Here is a 15,506-nt window from a genome sequence, read left to right on the forward strand (position 1 = left end):
CCAAGGACAAAGGCAATAGAGGACAGTAATGGTAATTTTTGAAAAATATAGGAAACATTTTTGATAAAATTTTTAGATAAAATCTTTTGGATATTTTAGATAAAACCTAAAGTTTCCTGCAGAGAAATATACATAAGTAGTTTCTGTTTCCATTTGAAATCCCCATCAGGTTCGATGAGGAAATCATCAATCGTATTTATTCTCAGCTGTCTTTTCAATCAAAATGGGTCATAGTCATGGGGGTAACACAATCGTGAAGCCCAGAAACTGGGGTTCTTTTCAAAACACAATCTAGAAGGTGTCCAAAGTCATCTAATTTGTACTACTGCAAAGAACCTTTCAGCTGTAATTTTTGCAGAGCCTATCTACCAGAACCCCAGTGTGGTATGGTGGAAAGAAAGTGGGACTTAAGAGAATTAGGCTTAGCTGGGCTGCTAATTTTCAGGGTGACCTTGGACAAGCTAGCTCATCTCTCTGTATATCATTTCCCTCATCTGTAAAATGAAAGCATTGCATTAGACATCCTTGAGTGCCCTTCCATAACTAAGGTTTTATTAATGCCTAAAATGAACAGGAACTGTTTTCTTCCTGGAAAGAGTTGAGGATGGGGCTGTTTACCAATTAAAACCTTGAGCCTGTCTAAGCAAGTAATGTCTTTGTCAACTTGAGATTCTTTAGAAAACAGTGGTGGTGCAGTGGATAGAGCACTGGGCCTTCAGTCAGAAAGATCTGGATTCAAATCTAGCCTCAGACACTAGCTGTGTGACCCTGAGCAAGTCACTCCTGGCTGCCTCAGTTTATTCATCTGTAAAATGAACTGAAGAAGGAAATGGCAAACCACTTCAATATCTTTGTCAAGAAAACCCCAAATAGGGTCATGAAGAGTTGTACAGGACTGAAAAATGACTAAACAACACCAAGTTCCTCATCATCACCTAGTTGTAAGAGAAATTTATACTTTAGGTAAGAGTCAGATCTGTGAGGTCCTTTATGATTTTGAGACTCTTATCAATTCATATGTTAGCAATTTAGGACATTACAGCATTCAGTTGATACCTTGTGACCTCAGGCAAGTTATACAACATTTCTAAGCCTGAGTTTCCACATTTGTAAGAAAAAAAAACATGCAAGTCACCTGCCTATCAACTCCAATGGCTCCCTATTACCTCCAGAATCAAATAAAATCACCTTTTTGGTTTTAAAAGCCCTTCATAAACTTTCTAGTTTTCTTACACCTTACCCCGCTCCATGTACTCTATGATCCAGCGATACTCCTCCCCTCCTCGTTATTCCTTGCACAAGACAATGCATCTCTTGCTCCTTGCATCATCATAGGCTATCATCCATGCCTGAAACACTCTCCCTCCTCATCTCTGCCTCTTGGCTTCCCTGGCTTCTTTCAAGTCTCAGGTCAATCCAAGCTTCTGCAAAAAGCCTTTCCCAGTCTTTCTTTAACCAACATGACCTGCTGTATGCACCAATTTGTCCTGTGTAGCTACATCTTATTTGTCATACAGTTGTTTGCACATTGACTCAATTAGACCATGAGCTCCTTGACAGTCGGTTCTGGTTTTGACCTTCCTTTGTGTCCCTGGATCTTAACACAGTGTCTTCCATGTCGTAGGTGCTTAATAAATGCTTGTTGATTTGAGTTGACTTGGACTTAATGGTGGGTAGGTGGTCCAGCAGACAGACATCTGGACTAGGGAGTCAGCAAGGTGAGCTGAATTTTGGCCTCAGACATTTAGTAGCTGTCTGACTCTAGGTAAGTCACTTAGTATCTCCCAGCTAGAAGTGGAAGCCATGGGCAGATCACTTGTACAGGTTGCAGAGAATGATCAAAGTCTCAAGTAATGGGATTTTAAGTGCTCTACTGCATGTGGGGAGAGGGTCTAAGAAGAGAAATTAAATCAGTCAATCAATAAACATTCATTAAATGCCTACTACATGTTTTTTTTTTTTTGGTGGAGCACTTAGAACTTGGTCAGACATTGAAGACACCAAAGTCATCCGTGGCATCCCAGGCCCTACCGCTCATCTTGGCTTTTGTCTTGCCTTGGGACTTCTATGACTCTGGAAGAGAGAGTGAGGCTGACAGCTTTGTACAACTTTGCCTCACTTAAATCCAATTCATACACGAGTCAAGACATCACCCTGTGATATCTTTGAAAATGAAGGACAAACAACAAAAACAACAACAGTTATGTGCCAGTCACTGCGAAGGAGCTACAAGGCCTTGAACAAACAAAGTGCTTCAGACGGTCACTGATAAAAGCACAGAATCATACTTTTTCATGGTGATGTTTTCCTGGGAGGGGCAAAGTCCATTCTAGACCAGTATGTGCAGCTCACATCTGGAGCATACAGTAAGCTATACCTAAGAAATGGCATATTAATTTAACATAAATGGATGGAATGACCCATAATGAGAAGGGTACACAGCAGTGCTTATCAATAGACAAAGGGAAATGATTCCTAGAGTTCAAGCTATAAGTCTTTGAACCGGTGAAAAAGTAGGGAAGAGGGGGGCAGCTAGGTGGTGCAGTGGATAGAGCACTGGCCCTGGATTCAGGAGGACCTGAGTTCAAATCCAGCCTCAGACACATAACACTTACTAGCTGTGTGACCCTGGGCAAGTCACTTAACACCATTGCCTGACCAAAAAAAAAGTAGGGAAAAAAATTATTTTGAGGGCCAGGAATTGTAGCTGGATTCAGAAGTTGCTTTAAATTCATCTGTCAGTCAGTCAACAAACATTTATTAAGCACCTACTATATGCCAGGCACTCTATTAAGCACTGGAAATACAAAGAAAAATATGACAGTCCCTGTTCTTGATAAGCTTATAATCTAATGGGAGAAACAATGTATAAATAAGTATGTACAAACAAGCTATATGCAGGATAAACTGGAAATAATCAATATAGTGAACGAATTAGAATTGAGGGGCTGAGAAATGCTTCTGGTAGAAAATGGGATTTGGGGTAGGACTTGAAGGCTTCCAGGGAGGCCCAGGGACAAAGAGGAGGAAGGGCATGGGGAATGCCAGTAAAAATGCCCAGAGACCAGAGATGGAGCAGCCAGGAAGACAGCGTCACCGGCTTACAGAGTGTGGCAGGGGGTGGAAGGTGGAAGAAGACTGGAAAGGCGGTGGGGCAGCTGATGAAGAGCTCTGAGTGCCAAAGAGGATTTCAGAATTGTTTGGTCTTGGATATGACAGGGAAGCGCTGGAGTTTATTGAGTAGGAAGAATGACCTTGTCAGTCCTCTGCATTAGGAAAACCACTTGGACAGCTGAGGAGAGGCTAGACCTGAGTGGGGAGAGGCTCACGTTTGAATGGCAAAACTCCAACCCAATGACAACAATAATAAAAGATGAAGGATGTGCATTGTGCCACAGGCTGATTCTGTAATTTTTATATCTCAAGTGAAATGGATTTCCATTTCACCTTCATGCAGTACCTTCAATTGATTTTGCGTAAGGCAGATGCAGAACTCTACAACAATCCAGCTGAAAAGTAGAAATTCAGACTGTTTATAGAACTAACTACCAAAGAGATTTTCTCAAAGGTGCTTTAAGTTCATAAAAATCAAAACAATTTATTCACCCATGATACTTGCAATATGCCAACTTAGCCTTTTCTTTCATTCTTCCGTAAAAAGAAAAAAAAACTATATATAGCCTAGATTGAAATAATCAGAGGTGTGTAATCATCAGAGGCAGTATAAGAAAACTCAATTTATGAAATTTACAACATTAACAAATTTGGAAACAATTTTTCCCAGCAAAAAAGGGGGGGGGACTCCTCTTTACAAAGGATTTTGGCTGGGTTGCTTTAAATATTTAGTTCCTTGAGTATGACTCAATTTAGTTGGGGGGGAGATCTTTATGTTCGGCTTTTGGTAAACATATCATTTATTTATAAAATTGGAGTATTGGAGTATCTTTTATTTATTCACATAACTTCTCCCTTTTCCTCTTGACATTTTTAGTCTAAAATCGGTAGGGGATCTGAGGAGTTATGTGAGCATCTGGGTACCGGCAACCTTCATTAATCTTTCAGGAGTCCCATCCTATTTGCTAGACAACAGTAAAGTTAATCAGTAAATTTACTGGAATCTATCCCTTAAAACTTTTTCTTTTCCTTAACTATTCCTCATGTTTCTGAGAAGTGTTAGCTACAGAAGGAAGCGTCTTGCAAAAAAAACCTGAAAGATGGGGTTTATCCTTGGAGTTTCCTTTTCTTTCAAGTTTCAGGTTGGAAGATTAAGTGTGTTCAATTTTAGGGGCAATTGCTTGGTCCCCAGCTCATTGGAAGCTGGCAGTCTGCTAGGACCCGGCAAGCCTGGCAGGCCTAACCAAACATGAAAGATGGAGACCAAAATAAGGATTAAAGAGAGATAAAAAGCTGTCTTGGAGGTATAGGCATGGAGGATAGTAGTGATAGCTATCTCTTTCCTCCTATTATTATTTTTTGCAACTAATATATATATATATGTGTGTGTGTGTATATATGTGTGTGTGTGTGTGTGTGTATGTGTATATATATATATGTATATGTGTATATATATATATGTATGTGTATATGTATATATATATATGTATATGTATATATACCCTTTGAGCCAGAGGTCCCACTGCTAGGAATATGCTTCTAGGAGAAGGTCAAAGAAAGAAAGGTACTATAATAGACTGAAATAGTCATATCAGCAATTATTGTGACCTCAAAATAACTTAGATGTGCATCAATTGGGGGATGGCCAAAAAAAAAACTGTGACATATGATCATAATAGAATATTGTTATGCCATAAGACTTGGGCAGCTAGGTGGTTCAGTGGATAGAGCACTAGGCTTGGAATCAGGAAGACTTGTTTTCATGAGTTCAAATTCAACCTCAGATACTTACTAGTTGTGTGACCATGGGCAAGTCACTTAACCCTCTTTGCCTCAGTTTCCTCATCTGTAAAATGAGCTGGAGAAGGAATGGTAAACCACTCCAGTATCTTTGCCAAGAAAACCCCAAATGGGGTCACAAAGAGTTAGACATGATGAAATGACACAACAAAAGTGCCATAAGGTGTTATAAAACATGAGGAATTCAGAGAAACATGGGAAGACTTATATGTAAGGTAAGTAGTGAGCAGAACCAGGAAAACAATATACACAATTACTATGGCAATGAAGTCAATGATCACACCAAACTCAATACCGAAGAGTTATAATGAACAAGTTTAGCCTTGGAAGAGAGATGAGAACATGGTTTCTTTCATTGGTTAGGTGAAAGGCAAGGAGCATGTAATGGTGCCAGTGCTCTCAGATGCTACCTATGTTGCTTGGTTTTTACAGAACTGTTTATTTTTTTGCTGGCTTTTTTTTTGTTTGCATTTTTACCTTTATTACAAAGGAAGCATTTCTGGGTAAAGGAGGGATCATAGGATAATAGGTTTAGGGTTAGAAAGGGGAAAGAATCAGGAAGGGAAGGAGCCTTTATTAAGTACCTGCTATATGCCTGACTCTATGCCAAGCATTTTACAAATACTATCTCATTTGATCTCTAACAACCTTTGAAGGTAGATGCTATTATTTTCACCTTTTTACAGTGGGGGAAACTGAGGCAGAAAGTGGTTAAGTGACTTGCCCAGGGTCACAGAGCTAGTAAGTATCAGAGGTTGACTTTGAACTCAGGTTTTCTTGATTTTACACCCAGTGCTCTAACCCCTGTGTCATCCATGTGGACAATATCTTGAAAATCATTGAGTCCTACCCTCTGACTTTAAGGATGAGGAAAACTGAGACAAAGAGACATTAAGTGATTTGGCTAGGGTCACACAGTTAGTATCTGAGATTTGAACTGAAGTCCTAATATCAAGTACTGAAATGTCTACCATTCTATCCTGCTTTCAGTAAGGAGTACGATATATGTGAAAATGAACATGAGCTAAACAATTTTTTAAAGATTTTTTTCAATTTTAAATTTTTTAAAACTTTAAACCAATAATTTAACCCTCTCTTATCCTGGGAAGGACAAAACAGATTTTGATTCAAGTTAGCAAGTATTTATTAAGTGCCTATTATGGGGCAAGCCATGTGCTAACATCAATCAATCAATAGACAGTTATTAAGTAACTACTATGTAAATTAATTAATCAATAAACATTTATTAAGCATCTATGTGCCAGGCACTGTGCTAAGATTAATCAATCAATAAACATTTAAGTATCTACTATGTGCTAGGCACTGTGCTAAGCAATGAGGGTACAAAGCCTTTGTTGCTAGCATTTCTTTTTCAAAGCAGGTTGAAAACATAAATAAAGTCTCAGAGTAGAAATAGTTCAGCAAAAACATATTCTTCCAAATGTTTTTGTGTCTGAAAAAACATTACAGGAGATAAACAATGGGCAAATTTAGGTATGTTTGTTAAAACAAGTTCCAGTTTCCTTTTGGAACCATGGAATCCTGCATCTCCTACCTAAAACAACAGTTGAGACTATCTTTGTCTATACCCCAGTGATAAATGAATTGGACTTAAGTGTTAGGTGGCTCTGATCTGCATACACTAATTAGACACTGAATAGAGCTTTCTGTAGGTTTTGGATAGGAATGGAGGACAGAGAAGCACAATGGGGCTGAAATACTCCCAATATATTTGGTAATTCAGAGGTCATTGACAGAAAAGAAGCCTGGACTCCTTGGGTTCTATTGTCAGTGGGTGGCTAGGCTATTTTTCCACCTTTAGTCACTGAGGTGGTGGGGTGGTACTTCAGTCTCTTCAGCCAGAGGGCTACAGTGCTATTCTTTCAGCAAAGAGAATGACCATGCATTGAGCATCAGCACAAAAGCTTTGATTTTCCTTTTGATTCCCTCAGAATGGCAGCTCAGCAAATGTGAAGGAGATGCCCTAGGTGGCTCAGCATATACATGTTGCAACCAGAGTCAGCCTAAGTTCAAATTCAGCCTCAGACATTTACTAGCTGTATGACCCTGGGCAAGTTATTTAGCCTCTATCTGCCTCAGTTTCCTTTTCTGTAAAATGTAAATAATAACAGCACCTACCTGTCAAGGTTTTTGTGAGGATAAAATGAGATAACATTTATAAAGCACTTTGGAAACCTTGAAGTGATATGTAAATGCTAGTGATGCTGATGATGCTGATGATGATGATGGTGATGATGATGATGATGATAATGGTGATGATGATGATGATGGTGATGATGAAGATGATGGTGATGATAATGGTGATGATGATAATGATGATGATAATGATGGTGATGGTGATGATGATGATGATGATGATGATGGTGATGGTGATGATGATGATGATGATGATAGTTATGATGATGATGACGACAGCATGGGGATACAGGACCTGTAATTTCATTGGAATCCCACTTGAGGAGACTTGGTCTAACAATGCAAGTCAACATCTTTTCTGTAACTTACAGTCAGAGTCGTCTAGAGCAATTTGAAGTTAAGTGACTTGGCTAGGATCACCCATCCAGTCTATATCAGAGGTATGACTTGACCCCTGGTCTTCTGGCTTCAAGGCCAGTTCTTTATCCACTGTAATGTTTTTCTTTCTTTCAGTACATAGAAGGCACTTAATAAATGCTTGATTATTCTGAATTGGGAGACCTTGGCACTATGGCTGGTTCTGTCACTGATTTGTTGTGTGAATCACTGGATTTTGAATTCCCTCTCTGTCTTCATCTCAAAGATGGGAGGAATAATCTTTATCTGCCATCTTGTTAGGGATGTTTTGAGGAATGTAGAGGAAATGGATAAAACTTGTGTGCTGTGAGTTTGGGGAAAACATCTCAAAGAAAGGGAGTTACCGGGTTGTGAAAAACAAATTCAAGCTGTATCTTTTTCTGATTCCATCTCAAAGAAAGGAGTTTACTACCTTAGATCTCTGGTTCCACCCAGATATTCTGATGAGATGAAGTAGACCTCTGGTCCCATATAGACATCCTGCTGGTTGGATGAGACTTACTACAAGGAAATACTCCCACCAGAATGGAACAGATCTTGGGTGGCATCAAAGTCAACAAGTTACAAACCCGTGTGTGTGTGTGTGTGTGTGTGTGTGCGTGTGCCCGTGCATGTATTTCCCTCTGTTCCATGAAATTGCTTATTACCTGGCAATTGTCCATCAACTTTTTATCTTCTAGCATTGCTTCTTGATTTATTGACCTTCCAGGACCAAGGTGGGAGGAATTTCTCTCCAGGAGGATCTTAGAACCCCTTGGGTTTGACATACTCCAATAGGAACAAATGAGTTGATGAATGGAAAAGACTTTCAGAAGAAAAAATTCAGATAAAAATAAGAGGCAGCACTAGGAAATGGGAGCAAGTGAGCTAAGGGAAGCAGAATAAGTAATTCAGTGATAAAGGCTCAGGATTTGGAGTCAGAATGTGTGGTTAGGTCCTGGCTTTGCCATGTCCTACCTGTGGGACCTTGGACAAGTCACTTAACCTCTAGGGGTCTTGATTTCTTCATGAATGAATGGAAAATGAATGAAGGAAAGGACAAGCACTTGTAAATACTTGTTACATACAAAGTACTGTGCTAAGCACTAGAGATATAAATGGAAAAGTAAGACAGCCCCTGCTTTCAAGGAGCTTACATTCTAATGAGGGACACAATAAGTTTCAGCTGCCAATCAGATGGCGGTGGCGGAAAAGCAGATGGTGGTGGCAGAAAAACAGATGGTAATGCATTTCTCCTGATTAGACCATCTTCTTTTCTGATATTAAACCATTCCATAGAACCAAGGATTTTAGGGGAGGGAACTTTCTTCAGTAGCTGTGGCCTGGGGCAATCGGTATCTGGAGAGGATGGTAAGGAAGGTGAGCGTGCTTGGAGCTCCTCCATCCAGCTCCAGCTGATTCTTGAGGATAGATCCTGTTCTAGTTTCTTGTCTTTGGATCACCAGGACCTCATGGTGGACCTCACGGACCACCTGGCAGAGAGTGGGTACTTAATAAATGTTTATTGGATTGAATTGACCTAGTGTTGTGTTCAGAGGACCTGGGTTCAGATTCCTCCTCGAATGCTTAGTACCCACAGGTAGAGAAATCATGTACTGAGGCACTCATTTCCTCATCTGTAAAATGGGGCAGGGGAGAAGTTGTTCTAGAAGGCTTCTGAGGCTCTTTCCAACTCTAGATCTGTGATTCTATGAACTAAGTCTTGATCATCCATACCCCAACAACAACAATGGGTAAATAGCTAAAAAGGGAAAATTACTTGTGCTGCAGGATCTCATCCTTGAAACGGGTTGCTAACAAGCATTTTGGAGTGTGAAAATGAGAGTGTGGGTCTGGGAGGTGGGGAGAAGTTAAAGAAGGGAATTCTCCCAACTATTTTGGGGCACTTGGGAGGGAACACCTCCAGAATATTTATTGCTGCTAAGGGAGTTGGATTTCCCTCAGGATGGCTTCCCTCATCCTCACAATTACAAGAAAATCTGAGAATAGCCAACACAAATGAGGTTTAATTTCTTTCTCTTCAGGCCACAATTAATCTAATATCCTCCATCAGAGCCTGCAGCAAGGGGGCCATGTGAATAGGTGGGCAGGATCAAAGTGCCCAGAGGGAGCTAGAGAGTAGATAATATGCTTAATTTTAATGGGTAGAATTCAGAGGGAAGTTTTTCATCTTTTAAGTATCTTAAGGTGTTAACTTATTAGTCTGCACCAACTCATTGAAACTGGCATCATGGTTTGACTGAAAGGGAGAAACCACTGCTGATAGCCAACATGGGAAATCAGGGGTGATTACTAATAAGAAGTGACCCAGCTGAGAGGGAGACTTCAGGCAGAGAGCCGGCAAAGTATGTTGGAAAGACCAAGAGGACATGGGTCTATCTTGGTTCCACTGCTCCACACCTGTGTGATGCTGGGCAAATGATTTAACCTCTCTGACACATTTGGCATTGAGATGAAGTCAGAGATTGTTGATTTAAACCTCACTTCTGTCATTTACTACCTGAGTGACACTAGGAAAGTCACTTATCCTCAGTAGGTCTCAATTTCTCCATCTGTAAAATGGGAGGATAGGACTAGATGGTCTCAATCCTATAGTTACAGTCTAAATTCTGGATGGAAAATCATAACAGATGATTTTCTCATGGCAAAGAAGTTTAATAAACTAGACAATCTCTTCTTTATTGGCAAGATGGCCAAAAACATAAGATTTCTTACTGATAGTGAACTATTTCCTAAAACAGCATGTATGTAGTAAATTATTACCTTTGGAGGCCAAACAGGGCAATACAACTTTCCCCAGTAACTAAATTATCATTAAATAGTAGTCAATTCTTATAGTCCTTCATAACCTTTCACCCCAATTATCATAATTGTTTCCTATTTGGTCTCCCTTCCTCCACTCTCTCCCCTCTCCAATCCATTATCCATGTAATTGCCAAATGGATAGTGCTAAAAGATGGATTTGGCCATGACACTGTTTATTCCAAAGTATTCAGAAGCTCCTTATTTCCTCTAGCATAAAATACAAAATCCCGAGTCTGAGTTTTAAAGCCCTCCACAATGTCTCCCACCTACCTTTCCAGTCTTAATATAATTCACTTTTACATTATTTGTTTTTGTGTTCAGTCTTTTCACCTGAGTCTGACACTTCATGACCCCATTTGAGGTCTTCTTGGAAAAAACACTGGCATGATTTGCCATTTCCTTCTCCAGCTCATTTTACAGATGAGGAAACTGAGGCAAATAAGGTTAAGTTACTCTCCCAGAGTCACACAGCTAGGGAAGACCAACGAGCCCTAGTAGAGAGTCAAAAAGAATGAAGACGAATTTTCCTGAAACATTAGATCCAAGAAAAACACAGTCTACAGTGGAGATAGGAAGGATCCTTTCATTAAAGCAAAAGACAAGTACATCTCTCTGTCCATCTGTCTGTCTGTCTGTCTGTCTCTCTCTCCTCTCTTTCTCTTCCTCCCTTTCTCTCTATTTCCCTTTCTCTCTTAAATATATATGCATATATGTTTAAATTAATTTCAATCTATAAAACCATTCTTTCAGTTATTTCAAATTTATTTTCAGTAAAATCTACCCAGAAGATAAATTATTCTTAAAAATCACGAGATTGCAGCATAATAATTGTTGAGGTAGAGGGGACTTTGATAATCACCTTATTTGACGCTTGTATTTTATAATAAGGAAGTATCTTCAGAGAGGTTAAGCGATTTGCCCAGTATCACACAGGGAGATTGTGGCAGTTAGGATTCAAACTGCACTTTTGTGACTCCAAATCTTTTTTTCCACTGTACCAATCCACCTCCCAGATGAAAAAAAAAATCCCATTACAAGCCAAGATGATAAAAATAAAATTCACCATTTATTTATTTCTTTGTTTATTTAATGTTTACTTATTTTTGCCCCTAAGCAGGAACTAAGCACATGGAAGAAGGAATGTTTATTTCCTCTCTCTCTCTCTCTCTCTCTCTCTCTCTCTCTCTCTCTCTCTCTCTCTCATTTATTTACTTATTTTTGCCCCTAAGCAGGAACTAAGCCCGTGGAAGGAAGGACCATGAAGGCAGGACTCAGAAGGGATGGTGGGATGACTTAGTTGGGGCCTTGTCTTTTCTGGATAATTTTTTTCCCATTCTGCTGGCAGTTTTCCCTCATATTACAAGTTTATAATAATGGGGCCCATTAAGGCAACTGGAATGCTAGCTAAGGGAATCACACTATAAGCTGTCTCTTTTATAACCCATTTTAGACACTTAAAGGATGAATAAACATGTTTCCTCCTTTGTAAAAATGGACCTAATAAAAATGGGTGACTGAAAACTGCTTCTCCCTTTATGTGTCTGTAGCTATTTTATGGGATCTGAGGATTGGCCAAGCATGTGGTGATCGATCATTCTCCTGCTGGGTGGGTGGCTGCCTGCCTGCTGTCCTGTCTGCTTTTCCATGGAAATTACTTCAGCTTGCTGGTCACTCATTCCCCCCAGAAGGAGCCTGTTTTCTAAGGATTTAATGAAAGTCCTTGCTCTGAAGGGGCATTGAAACTCACAATGGGTAAGCACAGACATGGTTGTGAGTGAATGCTTAGCTTACTTTACAGGGCCTATATGGGGTGGGGGTGGTGGGGCAATGACCATAATCTTTGTCCTATTTGTGAAGCAGCTGAAAAGACTGCTCGACTTGGACACAAAGGCCTTGGATTCGAATCCCAATTCAGCTACTGTGTGATTAGGGCCTCGGTTTCATCATTTGTAAGATGATGGGATTGGGGGAGGGATGAACTGATTATATCTAAGCAGAATCAGGACTAGAAATGAATGAATGAATGAATGAATGAATGAGGATTTACTAAGTGTTACTTTGTGCCAAGCATTATGCTAAGTGCTAAGGGTACAAATTGAAAAAGTAAGATAGTCATTTATTGCTTTCAAGGATGCTCTAACTAAGGAAAGCAACACATAAAAGAGAGTTCAGCTTCAGGGCAGATAGAAAGTTTGAGAAGTCTTGAAGGTTCTTGGACTGATATCAAGGGCCTTTGGTCCTTAGGTTGCACTCACAGGTCTGATGACAGTGCGTGGGATTTGTAGGATGTAGACACAGGGCAGATGGTAAGGCCTGGAGGATCTTAGGAACCAGTGGCTGGGCAGATGGTATGGCCTGGTGGTTTTCTATTTCACCTGAAGGAATAAAGTTGGTGACTTCCATTTCATCGAAGCAAAAGGCCTGAATGGGGTCTGGGTAGCCCATGCTGAGAGAGGGGGTAAAATGAAGGCGAGAGAGAGAGAGAGAGAGAGAGAGAGAAAGAGAGAGAATTCATGTGATGTATCATGCCTAGGATACAGAGAACATTCCAGGATAAACGTGTGAGGTACTCTCAAATCAACTTCTTAAGACTAATACACTTGGTAGGGACAAGAGGAAAACTGGAAAACTGTTGATGAGATATTGGATTTGGGATCCAAGGTTCCATGGGGGGGTTGCAGTGGCAGGGGGGTAGGGGGAAGATAGAAGAGAAGAAGAAGATAGAAGAGCGCATTAATCCTGTGGTGGAGAGATAGACCTCAGGACACCCACTTGGCCACCACTGCTAGAGAGTCAGCTGATGCTAATGTAGGAGGAACTGGAGGTATATGCTTGGGCCAGGGAGGAGTTCATTTGGAATATGACTGCTGGGAGTGAGGAGGAGAGAGGAAATACCATTTGTTCCAATTTTAAATAAGCTTTTTAACAAGATACTAAGCTCAGTTGCTTTTTCCTGTGGATGGAGAACAAGAGCTGCATGCATTCTCTAAATTTTGGCACCATGTGACAAAGCTACAGTTGCCCCACCCTAGTTACAGCTCTGCCTCTAAGGCGCATTCCACTTCTGAATCTATGAATATATGAACCTGCCACCTGGAGGCCACTTGTGGTCTTCTAGGTCCTTGAGTATGGTCCTTTGACTGAATCCAAATTTCACAGAAGACATCAAAAGGGATTTATTCTGTGAAGCTTGGATTTAGTCCAAGGGTCCCACTTAAGGACCAAGAGGTCCACATGGCCTGAATACTACAGGTTCTCCACCCCTGAACTAGGTTATCACACATTTCTGAGTTCCATAATTGCTTCTGACAAAAGCCCAGAATTCTTTCCATTTTCCTCCCATGACATACCTTCCCCCCTCTCCCCACCAATGCATAGTCACAGAAATACAGTACCCAGGACTGCATAGTTGGCATGGTTTATAGCCCCTCAGGACTAGTGTTTCTAAGCACGTTGCATTCATGCCCCCAAAACACCTTTGTCAGGCTGCTTCCCATATTTTCAGGTCCATGTATTATTTTGGTCAGAGGAATGTCACACTTCAGTTAGTAGTCTCCAGACACAATTAATTTCAGTCTAAAAGTCACAAGTCCAAAGCAACCCTTGGGGAAAAAATGCACTGTACATTTTTGAGAATCCAAAAACTCATGAAAAATAACTGATATTTTCCATTTTTTCCTGATCACTGATTCTCCACAATTTCACTACTTTTATTTTCAGTTTCCAAACACCATAAGTTCTATTTTAATGGAAACATTTAAAGCCTTGCCCACAAAAATGGAACAGAATTAGAATCCTCAGAAGATCTTAGCAGATTTGGGAAGTTCCAATAAGCAGAAATTCAACAAAGAGAAAAGCAAAGTCCTGCATTTTGATTCTTTAAACAAAACAAAAATCAAATAAATACAGAACTAAGAGAGTAGAAAGCAGTTCATATCTATTATATGTATATATATGTGTATATATGTACATATATATGTATATGTATATATGTATGTGTATATATGTGTGTGTGCCTAGATGCTTTAATAAATGTAAGTCAATCTGACAAGCATTTATTAAGTATCTTCTATATTCCAGGTATCATACTAAGCACTGAGCTTGGTAAGAGTCAGCAGTGTGATGCAATAGCAACATGTTAATTCAATATTCCACTACCTCTAGAGAAGTCTAGTGCCCGGCATAAGGGAGATGCCAGCTTTGCTGGACTTTGACTGATTTGATCACACCTGGATTACTGTATTGAATTCTGGAAGCCCCATTGGAAGAAGGATGTTGACAAAATGAACTATGTCTGTAGAAGGGTGACTAGAAATGTGAAGGGCTTGGAAACCATGCCATAGGGTGATCTTTGAACACTTAGCCTATAAAAGACTTACAAAGAACCTGATCTCTCTCTCTCTCTCTCTCTCTCTCTCTCTCTCTCTCTCTCTTTCCATATGTGTGTATACAAAATATATGTGCATGTATATATTGTGTATATATACAGTGCATGTATGTTATACATCATATATATACACAATGCATGTTGCATATAGGGTAGATGAATAGGTAGATAGATGGATAGATATATAGATAGGTACACAGATAGATGAATGGATGGATGGATGGATGGATGGATAGACAGATCTTCAGTGAGATACCCTTTATGAGTAGAGATGATTTAGGATTTGCAATAGTGCCAATGTAAATGGTTAAGATGCTCTCTTTGCAATTCCAAACCTATCATACCCTGAGAATCTTAGACTCTAGTGCCTCTTTTCACCTCTATCTCTTGTCTCCCACTATTGCAGGGCATTGATCTCCACCAATGAGCAGAGAGTTCCCCACCAATGGACTTTGGGACTTGGTTGCAATAGGAACCCAAAGGGAAGTCAGAAATCATTTATTCCAAGACCCTCATGAAACACAAAGGTTGGCTGGCCACAGAGGATTCTCTCACCAAGTGCCCACCCAACCACCTCTTTTGAGAACTCTAAGTAGCAGAGAATGAACTCCTTATCTCCCAAGGTAGCTCAGAAACTCTGGGGCCAAAACTAGCGGTAGAAAGTTGGCTTCATATTGAGCTAAAGTGGTCTGAAGCAGGGCTCAGGTGGATCATACCAAACTGGATAGGATAGGGTTAGGGAATGGTCCTGTGATTTCCTTGTTACAGAGAACTCTGGGGTGAGAAAACATCTTTTACCAGTGCAGGTTGGCACCTCCTCTACAAC

Source organism: Vombatus ursinus, unplaced genomic scaffold (assembly GCF_900497805.2).
Source record: "Vombatus ursinus unplaced genomic scaffold, bare-nosed wombat genome assembly UNPS02014773.1, whole genome shotgun sequence".
Lineage (NCBI taxonomy): Eukaryota > Metazoa > Chordata > Mammalia > Diprotodontia > Vombatidae > Vombatus > Vombatus ursinus.